This window comes from Lithobates pipiens, unplaced genomic scaffold, assembly GCF_037356315.1.
Source record: "Lithobates pipiens isolate NorthernLeopardFrog02 unplaced genomic scaffold, aLitPip1_a1.2 Scaffold_19, whole genome shotgun sequence".
Lineage (NCBI taxonomy): Eukaryota > Metazoa > Chordata > Amphibia > Anura > Ranidae > Lithobates > Lithobates pipiens.
The window spans coordinates 81,250,146-81,277,460 of record NW_027507764.1 but is presented as its reverse complement, the minus strand read 5'-3'; positions in this window follow the sequence as shown (position 1 = coordinate 81,277,460).

The window sequence follows — 27,315 nt, the reverse complement described above, 5'->3', positions numbered from 1 at the left end:
CCGATTTGTGCAGGAGAGCCAACCTGCCGCCGAATAACGTCAGCGGCTGGTTGGCAAGTGGTTAAAGCTGAACTCCATCTTCTTTTCACTAGAAGTGAATGGAATGATCAGTCCCAGCATAGATCATACCTCTGTACCATGTTGCTCGGTTGTCTGCAGACCCTCTGATATTCTGGGTTTTAGTTGTGGCTTTGTACCATGTGACACTCTGTATAGTCTGGATGTACACTGAGGGCCTTCTAGCCACTTCCTGCTCAATCTCTAGCCTAGAACACTCCCCTCTATAGTCTTTCTGAGTCTGCAAATTATGTAATTTCCTTCACAGCTCTGATGGTGGGTGGGATGGAATACATCCTAATTAGCATTCAATCCCGCCCAGTTACACCTACAGGAAGAGTCCAAACCTCTCAAGTCACGTCTTACAGATCCCAGCATTATTCAAAAGGAAACCCCTTCATACACAGATTGGTAGCTAGCTGTGCTGCTGCCGGGCAGGATTGAATGAATCACAATTAGAAGTCAATCCTGCCCAGTTAAATACGCCGACCAGTGCTAACAAATTTCTGCATTAGAACATTTTAAAAGCCAATATAAAGGCATAGTAGTGGTAAAAAAAAGCCCTTCTGGATTTAATTAACCATTTTTTCCCATATTCCCATCTCAAAATGTTGGGAGGTATGACAGTAAGGATTCGGTGAGAAGGCAGCAAGCGGACATCTTGTTACACCCACCAAAGTCATGCACGTCACACTTATTTTTTTGCTTATTTTTCAAAGCAAAAAAAATGTTCTGTCATATTAGCAAACCTGTGAGATCAGCAGGCTTGCTGTTGCTTTTCAAATTCAACATCTAAATAGTCAGATGGATTTTTAAATACTGTATTTCACAATATAAGCTCAGTTTACTGGGAAAAATAAGTATGAAATCCATGACTCTGGTGGGTGTAACAAAATGTCCTCTTGCTGCCTTCTCACTGAATCCTTACTGTGGACAAGTGTGGGTGTAGCAAGATGTCTACAATGGAATGTCCCTTTCGTTACAAAATCTGACAGGGCGCCTAATCTGACGAAACACCTGCCCTGAAACTACAGAGGCTCAAAACATGATGGGACATGTAGTATCAGGACAGGAAGGAAACAGGAAGTCAGAGAACTTTGAATTTCCGCCAGGAGAAGAAGTGACATCACAAACACAAACTTTCTTTATACAGCTAAATAAGGTAAGATACAGATAGAAGGACAGTGGGGTTGTGATTCATTTACATGCACAATACATCTGTTTTGGGGAAGAAAATCAGGAGTTCTGCTTTAAAGTTAAAAAAGGTTAGTCATTTTATAATTTATTTAAAAATAAATCATTCTATGCGTGCGGAGTGCACTGTGCGGGGCGCCGGACAAATAGGTATCTATTAGCGCTGTCAATTTTTAACAAGCATGTGATTAGAGCCTGAGGCTCTAATTGGCTTGTTTTACATTGCCCCTGAACACTCCCACTTTTGATTTTAGTGAATCCAAATTCGCCATCGCGTCACTTCCAGTTTCAGGCTCCTCGTCCTGGCCAATCAGGAGGCCTGACTGCCGCCGGGCATCGGGGGGCCGTGACAGCCCAGGCTGGAGGCTCCATTTGCAGGTAAGGAGGACCTGGAGGGGTTTGTTTGCGCTACCCAAAAAATGTTTATCATCATCCGCCACTGAGGAGCAATAACCCTTGGTGTAAATATGTCCCCCGCGGTCTTGTTCTCTATTCCACCACGGAGCAGCAGCAGTGTCTGAACATCCAGTGTTAGCAGCACAGGCTCCTGGACTGTGTGTTATATCCATCCAGGACTCACTCTGCTTTTACACACAATGTAAAATCATATATTCATGTCTACATAGTATTTCTATTATTTCTAGCCTACTCTTATTCAGAGTCAGCCCTTCCATTAACCGCTTCCTGGCTGCCTCACGCCGATATACGTAGGCAGAAGGGCACGTACAGGCAGAATCACATACCTGTACGTTTCCCTTTAACGTTTCCACATACCTGTACGTTCCCGCACCCGGGGGAAGCTCAGTGAGTCCGGGATACCTGCGATCGCCTCACGGAGAGGAAGAACGGGGAGATGCTAAAGTAAACAAGCATCTCCCTGTTCTGCCTAGCAACAGTGACACTGATCTCTGCTCCCTGTGATTGGAGCAGAGATCAGTGATCTGTAAAACACAGCCACGCCCCCCACGGTTAGCAACACACCCCTAGGACACACTTAACCCCTACACTGCCACCTAGTGGTTAACCCCTTCATTGCCAGTGTCATTTATACAGGAATCTGTGCATTTGTATAGCACTGATTGCTGTATAAATGACAATGGTCCCAAAAATTTGTCAAAAATGTCCGATGTGTTCGCCATAATGTCGCAGCCATGATAAAAATCGCAGATCACCGCCATTTAAAAAAAATAAATAATAAAAATGTCCTAAAACTATCCCCTATATTGTAAACGCTATAACTTTTGCGCAAACCAATCAATAATCGCTTATTGCGATTTTTTTTTTTAAACAAAAATATGTAAAAGAATACGCATCGGCCTAAACTGAGGAGAAAAAATGTTTTTTTAATATATTTTTGGGGGATATTTACTATAGCAAAAAGTTAAAAATATTGAGTTTTTTTCAAAATTGTTGCTCTTTTTTTGTTTATAGCGCAAAAAATAAAAACCGCAGGGGTGATCAAATACCACCAAAAGAAAGCTCTTTTTGTGGGAAAAAAAGGACATCGATTTTGTTTGGGAGCCACGTCGCATGACCGCGCAATTGTCAGTTAAAGCGTAGCAGTGCCAAATCGCAAAAAGTGCTCTGGTCAGGAAGGGGGTAAATTTTTCCGGGGCTGAAGTGGTTAAGGGCACACGGGCACCGCTCCCGCCCCCCCTTTCAGGACACCGGCGCATAGATTCCAATGTGGAGGGGCTGTTTTTTTGAAGCAGCGATTAGAGCCAGAGGCTCTAATAGGCTTCAATATAGGGCGAGCTCGGGTCACAGAGAGTGCGCTCCCATCCGACCCAGATGTGTTACAGCAATGAATATTCGCTGTTGTTACACTGATCCTCCTCCCGGCCAAGCAGGAAGCCGGTTTTGACACCGGTCACCCAATTGGCTGAAAAGACGGGAGATCCTAATGGACAACTAGGAGGAGGAGGGGAAGAGCTGGAAGCCTCCATGGAGGAGAGGACACGGAGCCACTGGACCACATTGCCTGCTGCCTGCCACCCGCCGCCACCGATGGGGTAAGTGCAAACAGTGGGGGGTTGGTGCCGCTCGGTGGTGGAGGTGGGTGGTTGTTTGCCACCCCCCAAAAAAAAAACAGTCGCCACTGCTCCTTTTACTCTGAACGATCTTGAAGTTTGTAAACTTACTTATTCACTATGTCCTATGAGGTGGTGTTCTATCCGCTATCCGAATACCGCTATACATCAGAAAATGCAACAGAAGTGATGTTGCAAACAAAATTGCTTATTGCGCATGCGCTATGTGTTCCAGCATGGCCGCTATGTGTTTAACCTAATGGGACAGAACACGAAGGCAGCAGTGGACATCTTCTTACACTCAGGCAAGCAGGCAGAAGGTGGCGATCTTGGTACACCCTGCACTGCTCAGTGGCAAACTGATTGTATACTGAAAAAGAAGATTTCACTCTGTCGACCTGAAATCTTCTATTTCAGTATATAAGGTGAGTTCTTACACTGAGGCAAGTCTTCAATTAGACTATTTCACCGCGACAGAGTGAAACAGTCTATTTCAGTATGTAATCAGTTTGCCGATGAGCAGTACGTGGTGTACCAAGATCGCCGTCTCTACCTGTCTGCTTGCCTGGGTGTAAGAAGATGTCTGTTGCTGGCTTCAGGTTCTGTCAGATTAGGAAACCTATTGGAACGCATAGCAGCCATGCTGCAATGCATGGCGCGTGCGCAGTAAGCATTTTTTGCTCAGAACATCACTTCCGTTAAATTTTCTTATGGCTAGCAGTATTCTGACAGGACATAGGCACTGCTGTGTCACACATTTCACAGAGCCTGCCTTCTGCACTACAGAGGTGATGAGAGGAGTGGTTTCAGGAGGTGGAGTCAGTACAGGAATCCCCACTTGCAGGCAGCAAGGAACCATTGGATATGTAGTCCACAGAAATGGAAGAGGGGTTGCAAAGCATGCAGGAAATCCATGAAGTTGCGGAATGAGATGGCCAGTAGATAGGCAGAGTGCATAACATGAAAGGAGGTTTTTCTAGTAAGTTTATATTGGATTGTTGAATATAACTATTGTTTGTATTGTTATCACAGTTCTGATGTTATGTTTAAATGAAGTGTATGCTGTGACTACAGATATCCTTTAGTAAATACAGAACCTCATTAATCTGTATCTTTTATATTTGTCTGCAGTTCAGCTTTAACTAGGCATCCCATAGATAATGTGTGTAGCACCCTGATGTTTAGGCAGGGTTGCTAGTAAATTTACCTGCCAAGTGTTAGTTGCCTTGGAATTTCTGCACTTCTCTCTTCTGTCACTAGATGGCCAGGTATCTGGTGGCATTAGATAAGACAAGGGTTTTGCAAGGACAGATTAGCAATAGATGGCGTTTCTCAGCCAATGGGCAGGGATTTTCTTAGGTCCCTTGGTTTGCTGGGAGAACCTATATATTTGGGTGAGGTCAGGTGATCGGGGTTCTGTGCCACCTGGACAGCTGTCTGGGTGGACGTGTGTTGTGCTGCCCCGGGCTGCTAGGCCAGAGCCTGAGGCCTATCCTGGGGACATATGGCTGCTAGGCTGTCTGAGGGCCTATCCAAAAGCAAGAGAGCAGCGTAGGGTTGGGACTGCGGCTTGCAGTCCAACCAAAAGTGACAGTTCTGCCAGCCGGAGAACCTGTCATGGTCAGAGGTAGAGGGGAAGCTGTCGCCACTAAGGGACCATCCACCTAATTACCAGGGACCACCATGAGTAGCTGAAGTAAGTACCGGAACAGTATTCTCATCATGGTGAAGAATCAGTAAACTTCAGCGGGTGTCAAGCCAGGGACCCAGCCAGTGGAGATGACACTTGCAGAGTAGTCTTGCGTGCCAAGCCAGGGACTGAGCAGACCAGTGGGGTGACGCTTGAGGAGTATCCGTGAGTGCCAAGCTAGGGACCCAGTAGGGATGCGGGGGTGACACTTGAGGAAGATACTGAAGATTGGAAGAGTTTAGGAGCTCCAGTGGCAGTTGATCAGCAGGTCTAGGTGATAGACTGGGATCTCAGTTGAGTGAAGATCTACAATAGGAGATTGTGGAGGAAGCGAAAGAGTTCATTACAACCTTTGTCAAAAACTGTTCAAGATTGTTGCCATAGGAGACAGCGTGTCTGCACATGCAGATGTGGTGTCTGGCTGGATCCCTTTCCCTGCATGGCTGTCTACCTATAGAAGTCTCAGAGTCTGCTAAATTAATATTGCAACTACTAAAGTGTGTCCTGGCCCTCTTTCCCACAGTTCTGTTTAAAAGAAATTAAATCTCTTTGCATTCAAGAAGTGTTTGGCACTAGGGTTGCCACCTGTTCGGGATTCACGTGTCCGGGTTTCAGGTGGACTAAAACCTGGACACATTATTCAGACAGGGCTGTTGCTCCCCATGTAACCAAGATAGTCACACACAAATCTGTTGCCTTCCAGGAGCTGCGGGCTGCTGTCTAGGGGCAGGTTGGAAATCAATGGAGGGAAGGACGATGATTGTTCACAAGAGCAATTTGGCCACACCCAATGTTTACTGCAGCACGCAATGTGCACTGCATTACTACTCTCCTTGGGGCACGTAAAGGTGTACCAGGCGGCTAAAGTGTTCGAGTTTGGCTTGAAGAAAAGGTGGTAACCCTATTTGACACCCATTACTCTACCTTACATTGCACCCACCATGCCTTGTAACCAGGGCCGTCTTTAATATTGATTGGACCCTGGGCAAAACTTTTCTTGGGCCCCCCCCCCCCCCCCCATGTAGTTTTGCTTTCCGCCTGCTCTAAGACATACAATAAATAGCAGCTAGACTTAAAATCAGTTTAATGAATCAGATCAGGTGGCTATTACAATTGGTTGCCAGAGGTTACAGCTTATCATTAGCGCTCACTGACTGGTTGCTAGAGGTTACAGCACACATTACGGCTCACTGATTAGTTGCTAGAGGTTACAGCACATGATTTCTGCTTGTTGATTGGTTGCTAGAGATTACTGTGGATATGACCTCAGGGGGGCATGATATACATATCAATGCTGCCAGTCGCCCCTATTTACTTATGAATGCCACTGCTATTTACATATGATTGCCGGTAATTTACATGTAAAAACAGGGTCTGCAGCTGAGTCATCTGTACACAACAATAGGGCAGAGCTGGGCAGCATTAGTAGCAGCAGTTCACACTGAGATATTGGGACATAGCACAGGACTAAAACCTCAAGGGATGAGGGAATTTAACCAGGATAGTTGGCAAGTATGAGACAGCTGCTTTGGGCCCCATAACAATGACAGGGCCCAGGGCAGTTGCCCCTTTCGCCCTGCCTTAAAAACGGTCCTGCTTGTAACCCACTCTACACAGGAGGATGTTGGCTGTCCCTAGCTCTGGAGGCCACCATTAGGCCTGGAGAGGCCCAGGACTTGGCTACATGTGCAATTTGAAGGAGTTCACACACAGACAGATTTGTTTCAGATTTGATCGAATTAACAAATTGTAAAACAGTGTGCGCCCAAATGTGAGCAAACTATTTACTTCAATCCAGCCAGGCAGACCCTTCGCAGTTCTCATTAATATCTTTTCATCTGACAGATCAAATGTCAAAAAAATATCTGTGTATAGCCAGCGATAATTGGGGTAATGCAAGATGGATTCTGATTGGTTCTTGCACTTTTAAACAGTGCTCCATAATGTACTGAACAAGCCTATAAATGTTACCCTTCAGAGACTAAAAGAACAAATATATTTTTTAGAGTAGGTGAAGATAAATCTGTCATTTGTACTGGCAGTGAACTGACAAGCCTGGCTGGGGTGAGAAAGGATCGTATAAATCCCACCTGCAGATTGTGTCTGCACCTGTCTGCGAGATTTACAAGATACGTTCAGCAGCGGCAGATTGATGAAAAGATTTCTGCAGAACGAGATTTCTGTATTATTTATACAAGTAAGACTACCGAACGCAAAAGGGAGAAAAAAATGTCCTATCACAGTTAAATTGCGAAACACACTGTGCTTTGAATTAAAAAAAAAAAAAAAAAACTATCGGTATGCCATGTCACACTTAAAGTGGAAATAAACAGAAAAAGTAAAACATTGCGAGCAGGCAGCTCTTTATTAACAATGGGACATGATATGTCTCTTCTGCAGTAAAACAAATCTGCCTGCCTGTTTTCAATCTTCCTTAAACTGGCCATACATGGATCCATTTTTTATCTTTCAATCAGACGGTTGAACGAAAAAAACTGGATGATTCTCCCATCCACATATTTGATGTGGATAGGGTAATTCTGCCTGCTGTGTCATTGTATTCTGACAGAAGGGAGACTTCCCCACTGTCAAAATTCATGATCAGTGCTGCAGTCTATAGCCTGCAGGGCTGATCAAGCAGTTTTTCTCCAATAGGGTGGTTGGACAGAATTGGTTCGGTATATCAACTTCTGTTCAACCACAGTGCCCACAAATGGATCAAAGATCGTCCGGTCCCTGCTGAACTGGCTGAATTTCGATCCATTTGTGGCCAGCTTTAGAAAGTGCATGGAGCTGCAATACATGAAGGCATACCTGGTGCCAGAATAAAATAAATCCAGTTGTCATGCATGGGAGCTTTGTCTTTTCTGCTCAACCAATCAAGATTGCCAAAGATCCTGAACCCAAAAAAAAAGATCAAGCGAAATAGTGCACTGGTGAGGAAGCGAGATTAGTATGGTTCTGATTTCAAACCCAATAAGATATAAAGTTTTAAATGTTAATGAAGTTTCCAGAGTTGTTTTTGTCTTTTTAAAGCACCTCTGTTGCTTTAAAGGCTAAAAGTTCACCTTTAAAAAAAAATGCACATGATTTTGCAGGGAAAAAAAAGGATGCATTTATTAATTTTTATTTTGTTTCAATCGTTTTTTTTAAGGCGGGAGTAAACTGCGGCTGTTTTTAAAAAAAAGGGAAAAAAGACCTGTAAGGCATTTGCATAATGTGCTAGTGTGCATCGCATACTAACGCATTATGACATAATCACCTTGGAATTAAGCCCTCCTGGGCTGTGCTGTCACCGCTGAAAGGGCTGACATCTTCCCCCGGTCTTTCTCCCAGGTTCGCGCAGTCTGGCTATGTGATTGGCCGGAGCTGCAATGACATTACTCCTGTGCATGCGCGCGGGAACCCTCGGTTGCTGCACAAAGCTCTGAACGTCCAGATAGGTATGCCGAAATTCAGAGCGCATGCGCCACTGATGTAACTGGCTGCATTCAGGGTGAATATCTCCTAAACGGTGCACGTTTAGGAGATGTTCATTTTAGCTACAGGTAAGCCTTATTATAGGCTTACCTGTAGGTACAAATCACCAAGCGGGCTTTACTACTGCTTTAAGTTTTCAAGTAAGAAAAGAAAAAAATACAAGGTAACAACATCGTATACAGTACTTAAACTTCATCATGGGACATTTACAGGGTAATAAGGACATGCCCAAGTGACAATTTCAACGCATTCAAAGAAATTGTTACCGCTTAGAGGATTTTGAATCCCAGGCTAACATATTAAAAGATTGTTTTATGGAGACAGGATATGATTCTAGAAGTTTGGATAAAGAATTATAAGATGTCTCACTCATAAATAGAAACAAATCTGCTGGCCCTCAATAATACGGATATGAAGAATAACAATAAATTTGAGTGGTCCTTTTTAACCACTTTCTCGTTCCAACACTGGTGGGTGAATAAAATAATCAGAAAACCCTGGCTTAGTCTTAAAGTGTGCTAAAATACTTGGGCCCAAACTCCCAGACAAACCAAATGTTTTATACAGAAAAAAATCTAACTCTGAAAGATGTATTAGCACCTAGTGCAATAAACCCACCTCAAAAAATTAGCATGTTTGGGAACCTAAAAGTTTTTTTTCTATGTAAAAAATGCACTGTCTGTAAAACTTTAAGCCCTTGTACACATAGTCGGACATTCCGACAACAAAATCCGACGGATTTTGTCCGACGGATTTTGTCCGAAACTGGTGTTGCATAAACACGGTCGGACAAAGTTGTCGGAAAATCCGATCGTTCGGAAGACGTGATGACGTTCGTACGTTACGACGGGACTACGTTGCGGCTAGTAGCCAATAGCTTTGTTCTCGTAATTTGATCTGAGCATGCGTGGCACTTTGTCCGATCGGAATTCTCTACAAACGATCTGACCAAGCCCGATCGGATCATGTTGTCGGAATTTTTTATATCCAGCTCTCAAACTTTGTTGGTCGGACATTCCGACGGAAAAAGTCAGATAAAGCCCACACATGGTCGGATTATCCAACAAAACGGTCCTATCGGACATTTTCCGTCGTAATGTCCGACCGTGTGTACAAGGGCTTAGAACTATAAAAACCTAATCTTTTTCCTCACATGTCACTTCTAAGGTTTATAAAATCACAGATTGTATTACCTGTGGAACTATAGGGGTTATATACCTCCTCAGGTGTCCATGTGGCCTCCAGTATATCGGGAGGACCACAAGGGCAATTAATGTACGATTAGGGGAACACCTTGCGAATATACGTAAAGGGTTCATTGGTCATAGTGTCTCTAGGCATTTTCGCCATCATCATAATAGGAATCCTTCCATACTTCAGGTTATTGTCATTGAGAGGTATATCCCCCATTGGAGCGGAAATTACCTTAAAAGACACATTTCACGTAGAGAAACCAGGTCAATATTTAATATCCAATCTTATAGTCACCTAGGACTCAACGTGGAATGAGATATTAACAGCTATATAGATAATAGATAGATAAGTGTACTCCTATTGTGTATCTGTGATATTATCAGCTCCGTCCTTTCTCTCAATTCATAATCCCGCACACTATTGGTCCATCCTCAATACTTTCCTTTGTGGGAATTTAATAATTTAATTTACATTTGTGTTGTTGCCAAGAGCTGGACCTTTGACACACACTTATTCCATGTTTAGTAGTTTTAAGTTTTTTTTTGGATGGTTGTCAGGGGTGGGTGGCTAGAAGGGTTTTACGCTTGTGCCTTAACCCACATTAATGTATTTACATTTCCACGTTAGTTTTATGGAGGAGGTTGAGTCCTTGTTATATTTTATAATTTATTTTTATGTCATAATTTTCTCATTTATTATATGTAATTTTATGAATTTGTTTTTTTTATTTTTGCAATGATTAATTATATGTGATAATGCATTTATGTTAAATGGATATTTAATGTCATTAATTGTATATTTGCATAGATTTGAAATATTTATAATTATTTGATATAGTACTTTTTTCAGTGTGTGTATGTATAAGAGAACACATCTGTATTATTATACACTGATTTTAAGGCATTAAGTTGTAAAATAATCCATTTATATGGATGACATCAAATAGGAAGAGCCTGGAATGGCGTTTCTGGTGTCTCTCCTGCTTTGTATGTACAAAGAGTGTGGCGTGAGCCTCTGTTCCCAGTGCCTTGTATGGGTAAACGCGTTGGGTGGAGCTACAGTTCTTCATGTCACCACGCACCAGCTGGCTGTCTTGAGCCGCGTTTTTTTACTTTATGATATATCCCACTGTTGGAGATCACCTGGAGAGGGTTGCTGCTGTGGCTGTGAGGAATATCATATCTTTGGATAGCCGCTGTAGAAGAGAGGATTACTTTATTGGATGAGCTCATGGAGGCGCATTCCTAGGCTGAGCGATCCCCCTGTGTGAGCCTTTTTTATCTCTATAACTTGAGATCCAACAACTCTGGTAAGCGGCGCTGATTGATTGTTTTTCATAAAAAGAACAACAAAGTGATCCTTTGAATGTCCTTCAACATATTTTGTACAGATTGAAGCACTTTATGGATATTTTTTTTCAAACGTTATTACTTTGCCTAAATCGCATGTTTTTTATGGCACTTGTGTTAAATCCCTTTTATATTAAGGGAGTTATATTATTTGGTTGTGCAATTTATCTGCTACACATAATAAGGACATCGGGAAGGTCCCATAATAAAGCCCAGCAATAGTTAAGGAAATAGTTATAGGAAAGCCGTGCGGAGGGAGCCAACAACTGGAAGTCCATTATTGCAGTGGTATTACTTCTGCACACTCTCCCTCCATCTTTGTGCCCATATGTCTGTAAGCATTTTCTATTACCTGTTACAACGTTGGAGGAAGAATGAATGAACTACAAGCGTGCTAATCAGCGCACTCATAGTTAATTGAAACTATAAGTCTGTCTGTGGAAGACAGGACTTGTAGTTCATTCATTTACAGATCCCCGTGAATGAATGACGTAGCTCTGTGGGCAGAGCCCAGCGCAGCAGCGCCAGTTTTTAAATGTGATAGTAGATGTGGGGAGAGAATTCCCCAACCGCTGTCACACAGTGGAGGGAGGGAGAGGGGTGGAGGTGGATGAAGGGGGCCTGCTGAACATGTAACACATTCAAAAGGTGAACAACAATCTCACAACATCTCTCATCTTTAATCTGTTGTTGCTAATGTCTTTATTAATTTATATTTTAATTAATAAAATATTTTAAATATGTTTTAATAGAATATTAATTTCCTTCCCTTCCTCCTGTTTAAGAAGTAAGGAGATTGGCATCACAGCAATCACAAGTACAGGGCCTCTTGGATTGGCTCTATACTCTGTACCTGTTATCAGAGCTGTCCTATGATGGCTCAAATCAGAGCCATTAATGGGCAATCACCCAAGGGTTATTTCTGCAGTGCCTTTTATAAATGGCACTGCAGAAGTAAAAACATCCACTGCTTTACCATTAGACAAAAGATTAAGATAATCTACAGATTGGGGATGTTCCATACAGGCACAAAGCACTCTCCACGTTGCCGTATTGCAATACAGAAAATTAAAGTGATTATAAAGCATTGATTTTATTTTATAACAAAAAGGTTTATTGCACAGAGCAGTCCCAATCTTCCTGAGGAAGGCTGTATAGGCCGAAACATGTTAGCATTTTGTATATTGTGCCATTTTTCATGTAGCGAATACATATTGTTAAGAAGAGCATACTGAGTGGCCAGCTTTTCTTGCTATAGTTAGACTGTATTGGGGACTGAACATCCAAGCCAGAGCACTGGTCTTCAGCATTTTATCTAAGGTTTAAGGTTTAAGCAGTTAAGCTTAGGTATCATTTTTTGGGTTTTCCTCTTCTTCTCGGGTCCCTTGCTGCCGCTCCTGGCTCCTCCCCTCCAGCGAGTGCCCCCACACAAAGCCACTTTCTACGGGGGCTTTCATGCAAGCTCACTCCTGAGACTCACTCTCTTTAGACACAGACAGCGGACGTCAGACCCACCCCCCTGCTCCCTTGTCACTGGCTTTTATTGACAGCAGCAGGAGCCAATGGCTCCCACTGCCTTAGCAAAGTCAGTGAGGCCAGGAAGTGAGGAGAGAAAAGAGCTGCAGGTTGGCACAGCGCTGGTTTGAATGAGAGCTTAGGTAAGTAAAGTGGGTAGGGTGAGGTACTGATGCTAATGACCACAAATAGAAGGACCAATCTTCCTGATGACCATCACACTACTGTACCCTGAGCTGTAGATATAATTATTATCTGGGATTCCCTAAACAGATGTTTTTTTTAAGGGTTCATCTATGTCAAAACAGGTTGAGAAAGGCTGGTTTAATGTATTCTCTTTTAAAGTTGAATTTTGAGTAATTAACCTGTGCCATGGAACAAAGCATCAAAAACATTTTCCCTGGATTTTCCAGAGCGCTAAACTGCAACCGTCGTAAATTGTATAAAATTTTGTAATGGAAGAAATCTAGACTGATTTTTCCCGGGGCACGGTAAGACCGGGAATTAGGTCTGATTAGTGTGAATGTCCAGGGAAAATCAGGACTGTTGGCAAATATGTATATGTGCCCAGCTCAAATTTCATGACTCAGGTTTACATCCACTTTAACCACTTGCTGACCGCCCCATATATGTACTACGAGCAGTAGATTCTACAGGCGAAATCACCTACCTGTACATGATCCCCTCTTCTGGGTTTGCGGTGCACACATGCGCCACCGGCACCAAGCTCCCACTGTCATTGGACATAGTGGGAGCCAATCAGCAGGCCAAGCTGACCCGAAGTCTGTCAGGACCCCCATAATCATTTCTGACAGGGGCAGAATGAGGCAGATCGCCATTCTGTTAGTAGGGAAGACAGAGATCCTGTGTTTTCGGCTAAGCAGGAGTACGGATCTCTGTCTTCCCACAGTACGAGCACCCTCCACACGGTTAGAAAGTACTCCCTAGGGACACATTTAAACCTTTGATCGCCCCTTATGTTAACTCCTTGCCTGCCAGTGTCATTTAAACAGTGACCGTGCATATTTTTTAGCACTGATCACTGTACTGGTTTCACTGGTCCCCAAAAAGTGTCACTTAGTATCCAATTTGACCGCTGCAATGTTGCAATCCCGCTATAAGTCGCTGATCGACGCCATTACTAGTAAAAAAGAAAAGAATCCATAAAAATATACCATAGTTTGTAGATTCTATAACTTTTGCACAAACCAATCTATATACACTTATTGGGAATTTTTTTTTACCAAAAACATGTAGCAGAATACATACTGGCTGAAACTGATGAAGAAATTTGATTCTTTTAAACATTTTATTGGGTGTGTTTTATAGCAGAAAGTAAAAAAAAATACAGAGGAGATCAAATGCCACCAAAACAATTCTCTATTTGTGGGGAAAAAAGGACATCAATTTTATTTGTGTACAGTGTCACACGGCCATGCAGTTGTCAAAGTAACGCAGTGCCGTATCGCCTGGTCATGAAAGGGGCTAAATCTTCCGGAGCTGAAGTGGTTAAAACACTGAGTCTAGGTTCACACTGCTGCAGTGTGGGCAACCGCATGTCATTTGGACAGGAATCGCACCGCATACAATAATAAATTCACCCTTTGTTTAGTCATGTCGATAAGGTTCAGTAGCTTTTGTGCATTCTTATAAACAGATTTCAGAATTTGAAATAAAAAAATGCCAAAATGGCTGACTTGTATTGCTGGTAACTGGGCAATGGTACCATGCATTTAGAAAGTAAAAGCCAACAATTGCAGGCCCTACAATCACCCGTTTTGTTCTCCTGATTATACAGCAATGTCACCACAAATTTAAAAAATACATGTGATTTCTACATTATTTAATCTAAAACACTGTGCTCTTGGTTCTAAAGTAACAAATTCCCTTTTAGTGTAGCCTTCCTACATTTTTTCCAGATTAAATTAGCTATTTTTCTTGGCCTTTTACCATGTCGTTTCTAATGCAATAAGGCTGAATACTGTATATGATATTTGGAAGGTGATTTTCATAACACTGCAATTTTACATTGACCTAGCAAATGTATTAATTCAATTCAATGTTTATTGAAAGAGGTACATAGAGGGGTTGATTTACTAAAACTGGAGAGTGCAAAATCTGGTGCAGCTCTGCATACCAATCAGCTTCCAGATTTTTTTTTTTCAAAGCTTAATTGAACAAGCTGAAGTTAGAAGCTGATTGGCTACCATGTACAGTTGCACCAGATTTAGCACTCTCCAGTTTTAGTAAATCAACCCCTATAGAATTCAAGCATATAATACACAATCATCATAGCCTCAATGGATTAGCTATAGAACATAGCCAAGAAAAGGACAATCAAAGGCATATACAATATCCATGTAAGTAGTAACATGAGTTGTCACAGTTTACTGCAGGTAGAATAACGAGCAAAAAATAAAAAATAAAGGAAAAAATTATATATTTACTGTCTTACTCCACATAAACCAATGTCAAAAACGTAATTCCCTGAATTGCACTGACAAAAAATTTGTTAATTTTCGTTTTCGTTTCATTCGTTTTTTTATTTTTTTCGTAAATTGGGAAAATTGAAAATTCGGAAATTGGAAAATTTGGAAATTTCACATTTCGATTTTTCGGATTTCCGAATTTCGAATTTCCGAATTTCGAATTTTAAGATTTACGGATTTCGAATTTTCGGATTTACGAATTTCCAAATTTTGGATTTTCAGAATTTCCAAATTTTGGATTTTTGGATTTCCGAATTTCCGAATTTTCGATTTTCAGAATTTCCAAATTTCGGAATTCCGAATTTTCAATTTTCAGATTTTCGGAATTCCGAATTTTCAGATTTTCGGAACTCCGAATTTCTGAATTTTCCGATTTTCGGAATTCGGGAATTCAAAGATTTGAAAATGTGAAAATCTGAAAAAAAGAAAGAAAATCAGTTTAATGAATTAACTATTAAATTAACGAGTACGAATTTATCCAAAGTTGCGAATTATCTGAAATAACAAATGCCGCATCTAAACAAATGGAACGGAACAAATTAATAATAAATAATTAATAATAAATAATTAATAATAATAAAAAGGTTTTATTATTATTATTACATTGTTAGGTTCCATTTGGTTAGATGTGGCATTTGTTATTTCAGATAATTAAATTCTTAACTTCGGATAAATTCATACTCGTTACGTTCACTAACAGACAAATTTGAAAGGGAATTCCAATACCTATCATTTAAAAGTTACTTATTATTTAGAATTAAACTGATTTTCTTTTTCTTTTTCTGATTTTCGAATTTCCGAAAATTCGGAATTCCGAAAATCCAAAAATCCGAAATTCGAAAATTCGGAAATCCGAAATTTGGACATTCAAAAATTCAAAAATTCGGAAATCCGCAATTCAGAAATCGGAAATTCATAATTTCGCAAAATTTTGAAATTCGGAAATTTTGGAAATCAAAAAATTCGGAAAATCGGAATTAACGAATTTGTAAAAATTTGTTAAAAAACTAATTTGGAGCTAAACGAATTGCACATGTCTAATACTATATATCCCTCATCATCTCAGAAGAAGCAGAGTATCAGAGTTATGTTGTGGTCATCATATGAATTATATATAATAAAATAACGAGATTGCAAACAATTAATAGACCAGTAAATAGAATTAAATTGTGTATAACTAATTCACACATAAATATGCTGTGCCACCCTCAAGTATATGAGTATTGTGCTCACTTACACAACACTATTAGACTCACAACCTGGAATTAACATGGATTGTTTGAGGATTTGCATCACTTAATTTACAAAACATGCCCACAACTTGGAAGATGTTTTTTTTTTATAGTGAAACAAACAACAAATAGGACAAAATAACAGAAAAAGTCAATGTGCATAACTATTCACTCCCCCCCCCCTAAAGTGAATACTTTGTGGCTATCACAGCTCCAAGTCACTTTGGATAAGTCTCTATGAGCTTGCCACATCTTACCACTGGGATTTTTGCCCATTCCTCCTTGCAAAACTGCTCCAGCTCCTTCAAGTTGGATGGTTTGCGCTTGTGAACAGCAATCTTTAAGTCTGACCACGGATTTTCTATTGAATTGAGGTCTGGGCTTTGACTAGGCCATTCCAACACATTTACATGTTTCCCCTTAAACCACTCAAGTGTTGCTTTAGCAGTGTGTTTGGGGTCATTATCCTGCTGGAAGGTGAACCTCCGTCCTAGCCTCAAATCACACACAGAGTGGTTCAGGTTTTGCTCAAGAATATCCCTATATTTAGCACCATGCATCTTTCCCTCAACTCTGACCAGTTTCCCAGTCCCGACTGCTGAAAAACATCCCCACAGCATGATGCTGCCACCACCATGTTTCTTTGGGTGATGTGATGTGTTGGGTTTGCGCCAGACATAGCGTTTTCTTTGATGGCCAAAAAGTTCAATTTTAGTCTCATCACATAGGAAAGTATACCATCTGAAACTATTAGATAGCCATATAATATTAAAATACAGCCCTTCACTGGGTCCCAAGTTGTGCAGGAGCTCTCAAATTGCATCAAGGAATGGAGGAAGATAAACCTTTGTCTTTAAGTTAAGAGGTAATCTGGCAATATCGGGACATTTCTGAGGTAGGTAGGTGCAATTCACTTTTATAGTGAGTCAAAGAATGTAAACTATCTCCTGATATGAAATCTCCTATATGCATCAGACTTTTGTTTATCCACCAGCGGAACAGGTGTGGGGATACTCCTGGGGTAAACTCCAGGTTACTTAAGAAAGGAATTAAGGGTATATGAAGAAAACAGAGTTTTTTTTCCTTGCCAAATAACTATCCCAAACAGCAAGTGAATATGACAAAGTAGAACATAAAATCAAAGGATTTAAGCGACTAGAAATCCACATCAGGAACACTATAGACCCCACTGAACAAGATAACGCCTCCATATCAACCCAGAGTGGGGTTGGACCATTACTCGTAGTGAGTGCTGATTGAGCTATTTGTGCTACCTCATGATAAGTAGAAAGATTGGGGATTCCCAAGTCTATTTTTGGCGGTATATATCATTGATCTGTTAATTCTGGGATGTTTGTTTCCCCCCAGAAATGCCCTGTTGAAGTTTAATTAAAGTGGTTGTAAAGGTAAAAAATACAGCCAGTCCCTCTGTTCTCTTCATCTCTCCTACACCGTGTAAATGTTTTTTTAAATGGATGCCTGTAAATACCTTATCTTCGATCACTTCTGGCCGGTCTCGTGATCTCTGGCTGCTCTATTCCTTTGATACAGGCTACAGTGGGAGGAGCCGAGATCCCCCTCTGACAGCAGCTGGGGAGGTCACGTGACCGCTATGCTGGCTGCTCAGCCACTCTCGCTGTAGCCCTTAGATGGGGAGGAGAGTGTCTGGAGGTCACATGACTAGCCAGAAGAGATCTGTGATAAGATATTTACAAGCATCGTTTAAAAAAAAAACATTTACACAGTGTAGGACAGAGTAATAGAACAGAAGAGCTGACTGTAATTGTTCTTTTACTGCCAGCTACTAATAGTGGTGGGTGGGGACACACACACAAATAAGAGCTGACAGGCAGGGAGGGAGAGAAAGAGAGATAGGAGAGCTGTGGGATGACAGAGACACATAAACTGACCACGGTAATCAAGGCTCAGCAGTCATGATTACCGTGGTCAGCGTACAGAGGGGACAAAGGAACATGCAGGATCAGCCAGGTTTATTACAGCTTAGAAAGGTAAAGATTAGACAGAACAAGCACTGTGCTGTTTATTCTGCTATAAGGGAACAGGAGCTATTTTTTTTTTTGAGCGGGGGGGATAGCAACCACTAGATTCTAGAGTGTATGTTCATCCTGACTGATAAGATTCTACCAAACCAGGAGAGAGCTGAGCTAAACCATCGGGCAAGGTCTTCCCAAGGTTTTTTAAACAGAAGTGGGTAGTTCACAGAGTAAAGATTATGCAGAGACAGAGTCGAATTTATCAATAAGTATGGAATAGATTTGGAGGCCCATTGGAATTCAAAATTAGTTTGGCAAATCTATTACTGAATTTAAAGGGTAAGTTCACCTTTTCATAAAAAGGTTCCTCTGGTCCCCAGTCGATATAACAGGCCACACACTTCATTACACAGCCCCAGCAGCTGTGTAGCATAATAGTGCAGGTATTGGTGAGCAAATTGTGCAAGAACCCGACATTAAACCCACTGATTCACTGATCACGGTTGCAATTTCCGATACAAAAAATAATAAATGCACTTTTGTTTTACCTGCAAAAAATGTGTGCATTTATTTATTTATTTATTTTTTGTTAAAGATGAACTTGGCCATGACAAAGCTTTGGTAAACTACCGTATATACTCGAGTATAAGCCGAGATTTTCAGCCTCTTTTTTGAGGCTGAAAGTGCCCCCCTCGGCTTATACTCGAGTCATCGCTGTCTGCCTGCTCGATCAGCGTGTCGAGCAGACAGACAGCGGCCATTCTATAATTCAAAAGCCGCGCCTCCGGCTCCGCCTTCGCCTGTGATAGGCGGAACACTGAATTTCCCAGCAGCCTGTGTTCCGCCTATCACGGACATCGTCTCATCCTCGTACTACGGACGAGGATGAAAGGATGTCCGTGATAGGCGGAACACAGACTGCTGGGAAATTGTGTTCCGCCTATCACAGACAGGGAGGCGCGGCATTTGAACAGGGGAATGGGCGCCGACGAAGAGCGGTGATCCTGGGACGGGACCGGACGGAGGCTCGGCTCGGGACGGGACGGGACCGGACGGAGTCTCGGGACGGGACGGGACCGGACGGAGGCTCGGGACGGGACGGGACCGGACGGAGGCTCGGCTCGGGACGGGACGGGACCGGACGGAGGCTCGGGACACAGGTAGGCTGGACACACAAGGACACACACACACACACACACACACACACACACACACACACACACACGGATGGATGGATGGACACACACACAGGGATGGATGGATGGATGGATGGACACACACACACACAGGGATGGATGGATGGATGGATGGACACACACACACACAGGGATGGATGGATGGATGGACACACACACAGGGATGGATGGATGGATGGACACACACACACACAGGGATGGATGGATGGATGGACACACACACAGGGATGGACAGGCATATCTCACCCTCGGCTTATACACGAGTCAATAGGTTTCCCAGTTTTTTGGGGGTAAATTGGGGGCCTCGGCTTATACTCGGGTCGGCCTATACTCGAGTATATACGGTATCCCATAAACACTACCAGTGGTTTACTAAAGGGTATACATTTTACCCCAGCCTTGTGTTGACCACCTTGTCTTATTTTGGGTGTTCAAAAACCTCTGCTACAAATTGACAGTTGATAAATTCGAAAGGATATAAGTAAAAAAAAAAAAAAAAAGATTTTGCCATCTATGGAAAACAGTTGGAATATTTAGCACTCACTAAGTAAAAAAACATATTACACCAAGTCTGCCAATGATAATCACACTGAAAGTGTTTTGCTCCATCCAGGCATAGAAGAGTGTAGAGAGCCCTGGCTTCATGAAGTATTTACAGAGATGATAGACTGCTTGTAGCAACTGTGTTGGAAGCTAAAAAAAAATATCAAGGTTTATTTATGATATCATTGAAGACTTGCAGCTGGATAAAAATGTTATAGTTGGAGAGCGCATCAACTGATATCATTTATAGTGTGGAAACTTACATAAAGTACGCAGGGCCACTGAAACGTCAGCTGGTTTTACTTATCAATGGTAGTATGAAATAAAAATTTCTCTTCAATCTGACTGGCAATTTGAATTAAAGAATATTATTTTACCAGATTAGTTCATATTCCTGATATGTATCTGCTGTACTATGTACTGTGTTAAAAAGTATCCTGTTCTCTTTGTATTTCTTCCTTTATGTGAAATGCCTGGAAATCCGACAAGTTCCCCTTCTCCCCTATGTCAAACTGACCACGCTAGGTATGACAGCACAACCATCCTAGTGCGGTAAATTTTTAGGCTGTGCTGGGCCTGTTAGTCCTCCAGTGCTGACACATCCCCTGCACAGCCATTCACTGGAAAGATCGGTCTACTGCTTTTTTCCACCCTCTGATCCCTAAGCTCATATTCAGCTGAGAACAGACATCATGTGATCACCTATTTAACCAATTCAGCCTCAGAAGGTTTACCCACTTTAATGACCAGGCCATTTTTTTGTGATACGGCACTGCATTACTTTAACTGACAATTGTGCAGTTGTGCGAAGTTGTACCCAAATAAAATTGATGTCCTTTTTTTCTCACAAATAGAGTTTTTTTTTGCGGTATTTGATCACCTCTGCGTTTTTTTTTACTTTTTGCACTATAAACAAAAAAAGAGTGACAATTTTGAAAAAATATATTTTTTTTTACTTTCTGCTATAAAAAACATCCAATAAAAAATGTAAAAAAAAAATCGAATTTCTTCATTAATTTAGGCTAATATGTATTCTGCTACATATTTTTGGTAAAAAAAATTCCCAATAAGCGTATATTGATTGGTTTGCGCAAAAGTTATCACGTCTGCAAACTATGGGATATTTTTATGGCATTTTTATTTTATTTTATTTTTTTACTAGTAATGGCGGTTTTAGCGGGACTGCAACATTATGGCAGACAACATGTACACCTAACTGACACTTTTGACAATTTTTTGTGAACCAGTGACATTATTACAGTAAGCAGTGCTAAAATGATGCACTGTTACTGTACTATTGACACTGGCAGGGAAAGGGTTAACAACAGGGATGATCAAAGGGTTAAGTGTGTCCCTAGGGCAGTGATGGTGAACTTTGGCACCCCAGATGTTTTGGAACTTCATTTCCCATGATGCTCAACTACACTGCAGAGTGCATGAGCATCATGGTAAATGTAGTTCCAAAACATCAGGGGTGCCAAGGTTCGCCATCACTGCCCTAGGGGATGCTTTCTAACTGTGTGGGGGATGGACTGACTGGAGGGAACACAGAGATCCATGTTCCTACTTAGCAGGAACACAGGATCACTGTGTTCTCCCCTGTCAGAATGGCAATCTGCCTTGTTTACATAGGCAGATCATCGTTCTGCCTTTCTAGGGAATGATCAGTTGGTCCCGGCGGACATCGCACCCGCCACACCCGCTGATTGGTTCCCCTTTGGCCTCCACATTCCTGTGCGACTCACTGCAATGCGATTTTCAGCCCATTCATTTATATAGGCTGAAATTGCACAGAATCGCACCATAAGTAGTGCATACCCTACTTTTAAAAATTCTTTATATTTATTATAATGAACATTTTAAATATTGCTAATTTTTATACATATTTTGTGATTTTTATATATATGTTTGATATTTTATTTATTTATTTTTAGCATGTTTATTGAATTAATTCATTTTGGTGCTAGCAGCTTTATTTAGGTACAATGGGCGTGAAATAACATGGCATTTTATTGCTAGGAAAAGCGTCAGAAGGTTGCAGCTGGAATATGATACTGTGTTCCCCACTTTGAATGATCTTTATTGCTTTTGCCCTTTACTGACATGGCAAAGAAAAAACTACATTGGACAATATACTAAATTAAATAGCTGCAACACAATGTGGGATACACACAAAATACAAAAAACTAATTGGTTGTGCTCTAATAACCTCAGAGAATAAATAATATTCTAATAACTAAACAACAAATATAATTTATATTGAAGAAATATTATCAGTGATCAATAATATTAAAATGTCCAAAAAATATATAACCTAAAAGTGAACAAAAAAGTCTCCACAACTGTGCAATATTTAGTAACAGTCCAACATGTGACAAAATCCACAATCGAAGTGACTTTTGCTTGAGAAATCCCACCACCAGAAGAATTGTACGCTTACCAGCTGCCAGATAGTTATTGCATATAACCAGCACCCAGCCAAGGCCTTCTCTTCAACTCGGAAGCAATCTGGTCGTCCCGTCTGTGGGGGGTCTCCTGGTCGGGACTATGGCCACGTGGATCTTCCACTAATTGTGTTGCAAAAGTTGCTGGTACAAATATGGCTCAAAGAAAACCAAACGAGATAGCCATAGGTAAAACCCGCTAGGTAGCTATTATTTTAAAAGAAAATGCCTACAAAAACAGATAAAAAATGTTACTGGTTAAAATTGCGGCCGGCCGGCTGCAGTATACACGCCCGTGCTACAAACAACGGGATGTAGTGCGCAGTGACGTCAGTATGCCGCTCCTCCCGATGTGCCTCATGACGACGTCAAACCTGTGACGAAACGCCTCGGGATATACTGACGTCGCTGCTCGCTACATGGCGGCACCTACACCTAAGTCGGTGGACAAATCGGCCTTGGGGGGGCTGACATTGCGGGCTCCCTGGACAGAGAAGTGTCCTTATTAAAAGTTAGCAGCTACAGTACTTGTAGCTGCTGACTTTGAAAAAAAATTATTTTGCGGCTGGAACTCTGCTTTTATATGAATATTCCAGTGAGCAGCAGCCAGTAACATTACTGGCACATGCACCCTGAAGGAACGGCATACCCATATCATTCCTTCAGAGCTGTATGCCGTGGCCAACACTCCCACATACATGCATGAGAGTGATGTCATTGCGGCTAGGCCATTCAAGCGGCCACAGCCTAGGAACCCGGGAGGAAGACCAAGTGTAGATAGAAGCCTCTGCAGCAGCAGTGAGCTTTTCTCAAGTCTTTCATAATGTGCTAGTATGCTCAACCACTTCATTCCCAGAAGAATTTACCCCCATTCTGACCAGGCCATTTATTGCGATACGGCACTGCGTTGCTTTAACTGACAATTGTGCGGTCGTGTGACTGATGTCCTTTTTTTCCCACAGATAGAGCTTTCTTTTGGTGGTGTTTGATCACCTCTGCGGATTTTATTTTTTGTGCTATAAACAAAAACAAAAAAAGGACAATTTTGAAAAAAACACAATATTTTGTACTTTTTGCTATAATAAATATCCCCAATTTAAAAAAAAAATTTCTTCATCAGTTTAGGCCGATATGTATTCTACATATTTTTGCTAAAAAAAATCCCAGTAAGCGTATATTGATTGGTTTGCGCAAAAGTTATAGTGTCTACAAAATAGGGGATAGATTTATGGCATTTTTCTTATTATTTTTTTACTAGTAATGGCGGTGATCTGCGATTTTTATCGGGACTGCAACATTGCGACAGACACATTTGACACATTTTTGGGACCATTGACATCTATACAGCGATCAGAGCTAAAAATATCCACTGATTAATGTATAAATGTCACTGGCAGGGAAGAGGTTAACAGTAGGGGGCGATCAAGGGGTTAAATGTGTTCCCTAGATGTGTTCTAACTGTGGGGGGAATGTGGCTAACTAGGGGAGGAGAGAGATCGTTGTTCCTACTTCCTAGGAACACATGATCTCTCTCCTCTCCCCTGACAGAACAGGGATTTGTGTGTTTACACACACAGATCCCGTTTCTCGCTCTGTCACAAGCGATCGCAGGTGCCTGGTGGTTATCGCACCCGCCGGGCACGTGCGTCGGCTCCGGGGACACACTATGGGCGCGAGTGCGCCTGCTGCAGCGTCTTAAAGAGCCGACGTATAGTTACGACGGGTTGCGCTGGGGAGCCATCAGATGGAAGCTGAGAAAAGGATGGTCTGGGTTGATATACTAAAAGCACAGAGTGAATGCTAACTTAGCTTAAAGAATAAACTAAACCAGTGTTCACTGTGACTTTGAGCTTCTGCATGTTGCTTAAAGTCACCACTTCCTATGTTGTAATTGCTCATTCTAAAGGTTCAGTTCCCAATGAGTCACTAATACAGCAAAAGCATGCAGCCAGTGAATTCCACTCCTGAGCTGCATGCTTGTATCAAGCCCTTGACCCAAAGCAAGCATGCAGGTCAGACTTTTGACTTCACTGGCTGCATGCCTGTTCCACAACATTTTAACAGCCGGTTAAAAAAAAAAAAACACAAAAAAAAGTCCTGTAAGGTTAGATCTATATTAGTGCAGTAGTTGATTATGTGCATTAAATTTTTTTTTTTAAAAGACAGAAAGTATACAATTTCATACACAGGAACAATAGATATAAAATCCAGGTAAATCATATACAGGTTCCAAAATGTCAAAAATTTTATATATTGCAGCTCACCAATATTTAGATGTAGTGGCTGCATTTGTTTTATTTTTTTAGGCTCTTTTCTCTCTTCTGTTTTTCACCTGGTAATCTGAATTTTTTTTTATATAAACTTCCTGTGGACCTTCAGTAATTTTTTTCATCTTTCCATCTATTAAATCTTCTGCCCTTGTTGTTTTAACTTTGGATAGTAAAATATTTTTTTTTCTGCCAGTAAATACCTTATACAGCCCACTTCCTGTTTCTTGTCTGGTAAAAAGCCTAGGCGTGTGACATCATGCACAGCTCTCTCTCTCACTCTCATGAGAGTTTGCCAGGAAGGGAGGGGAGGGGGGTGAGTCATAAGAGGGCCAATGAAAGCTGCAGTGCTGGAGGTGTGCCTCTGTGTGTGTCTGTGTAAATCCAGGAAGCTTCAGCTGCCCACAGTTAAAATGGTTGCTCACTGGAGGGAGATTTCTGCAACATATTTTTTTTTTTCAAATATAAGTTTTTATTAATTTAAAGCAATGCCCAACATGAGCATGGACATACCATACAACATAGAAGTGGAATACATAAGGGGGAAGAGAAAGGGAGTACATAGTGAATATACTACCGAGATCAAGGGAGAGGTAGGTACACAGTTTCTGCAACATATTTGGTAAGTACAGTATCACAGTATATATAAAATAATATGCAAAGCGGTTGGAGCGAAACTTCAGAATGGCAAAGATGTATTTATTACAAATTATGTGAGCAGACTGCAGTTCTCTTTAACCACTTGCCGACCACGTCATAGCCAAATGACAGCTACAGAGTGGCTCGATAACTCTGGGAGGGCATACATTGACGTTCCCCCAGAATCACGCTCCCGTGCGCCCCCCTAGGGTGCTCACCCGGGAATATCCATGACAGATCACGGCAAATTGTGCTGACAGCAGCTGTTTACCATGGGATCGCTCCGTCATTTCCATCTAATGATGGAGCGATCACTTGTAAACAAACCGGCGTCATATCCGGTTCCTCTCTCCCCTCTCTGTACTGATCAGTACAGTGTGAGTGGAGAGGGGAGAGATCAGATGCAGCAGTGCTGTGGGCTGGATCTGTAGTGCCTATAGTGCTGATATGTGACAATTCCTGCCTCATCCAGCCATCCATCCATCTATGTTCAGCCATCCCATCTATCCCCATCCATAATCAGCAGTACGATACTCATCCATCCCATCTATCCCCATCCATAATCAGCCATCGATACTCATCCATCCATGCTCAGCCATCCATCTTCATCAATACTTATCCATCCATGCTCAGCCATCCATCCATACTCAGCAATACTCATCCATACTCAGCAATACTCATCCATCCATCCATACTTGTTCAAAAGACCCATTATGCCTCATAGATTATATGTTGGTTTGTTTTCTTTCCAAAATGGGGTCATTTTTGGGGTATTTCCATTGTCCTGGTGCTCCAGGGCCTTCAAAAGTGTAAGAGGTAGTCAAGAAATTATATGTGTAATTTATGCTCCCCAAGAATGCCTGATGGTGCTCCCTGCATGTTGGGCCTCTGTATGGGGCCGTGCTGTCTAAAAGTCTCACACATGTGGTATCGCCATACTCAGGAGGAGTAGTAAATGTGTTTTGGGGTATAATTTATGCTATGCATATGCTGTGTGTGAGAATAATAACAATTTTGTGAAAAAAGAAAAAAAAAAGGGAAAAAACATCTTGATTTTGCAAAGAATTGTGGAAAAAATGACAACTTCAAAAAACTCACCATGCCTCTTACTAAATACCTTGGAATGTCTACTTTCCAAAAAGGGGCCATTTGGGGGAATTTATACTTTCCTGGCTTGTAAGTGCCGGTTCACACAGGGGCAACACGACTTGCAGCGCGACTCACAGACGCGACCTGCACACGACTTTAGCAGCGACTTGCAAAATGACTTTTGTATAGAAGTCAATGCAAGTCGCCTGAAGTTGCCCCAAAAATAGTACAGGAACCTTTTTCTAAGTCGGAGTGACTTGAGTCGCTCCTATTAGAACGGTTCCATAGTACAGAACGGAGCGCGACTTGTCAGGCGGCTATGTCGCCTGACAAGTCGCGGTAGTGTGAATGGGCACTTAGGGTCTCAAGAAATGAGATAGGCCGTCAGTACATCAGGTGTGATCAATTTTCAGAGATTGGCACCATAGCTTGTGGACTCTATAACTTTCACAAAGACCAAATAAAATGCACTAATTTGGGTTATTTTTACCAAAGATATGTAGCAGTATAAATGTTGGCCAAAATTTATGAAGAAAAATTACTAATTTGCAAAATTTTATAACAGAAACTAAGAAAAATGAATTTTTTTTTTTTAGATAATTTTCGGTCTTTTTTCTTTTATAGCGCAAATAATTAAAAATCCAGCGGTGATTAAATACCACCAAAAGAAAGCTCTATTTGTGTGAAAAAAAGGACAAACATTTCATATAGGTACAGTGTTGCATGACTGAGTAATTGTCATTCAAAATGTGAGAGCACAGAAAACTGAAAATTGGTCTGGTTACAGTAGGAAGGGGGTTTAAGTACCCAGTGGTCAAGTGGTTAACTGCTCTGTGCAATGGTATTGCACTGAACGGCCCCAAACCTCCTCTTCTAGGATCCCCTACCAGTGTTATCCATGCCTCCTCTTCTG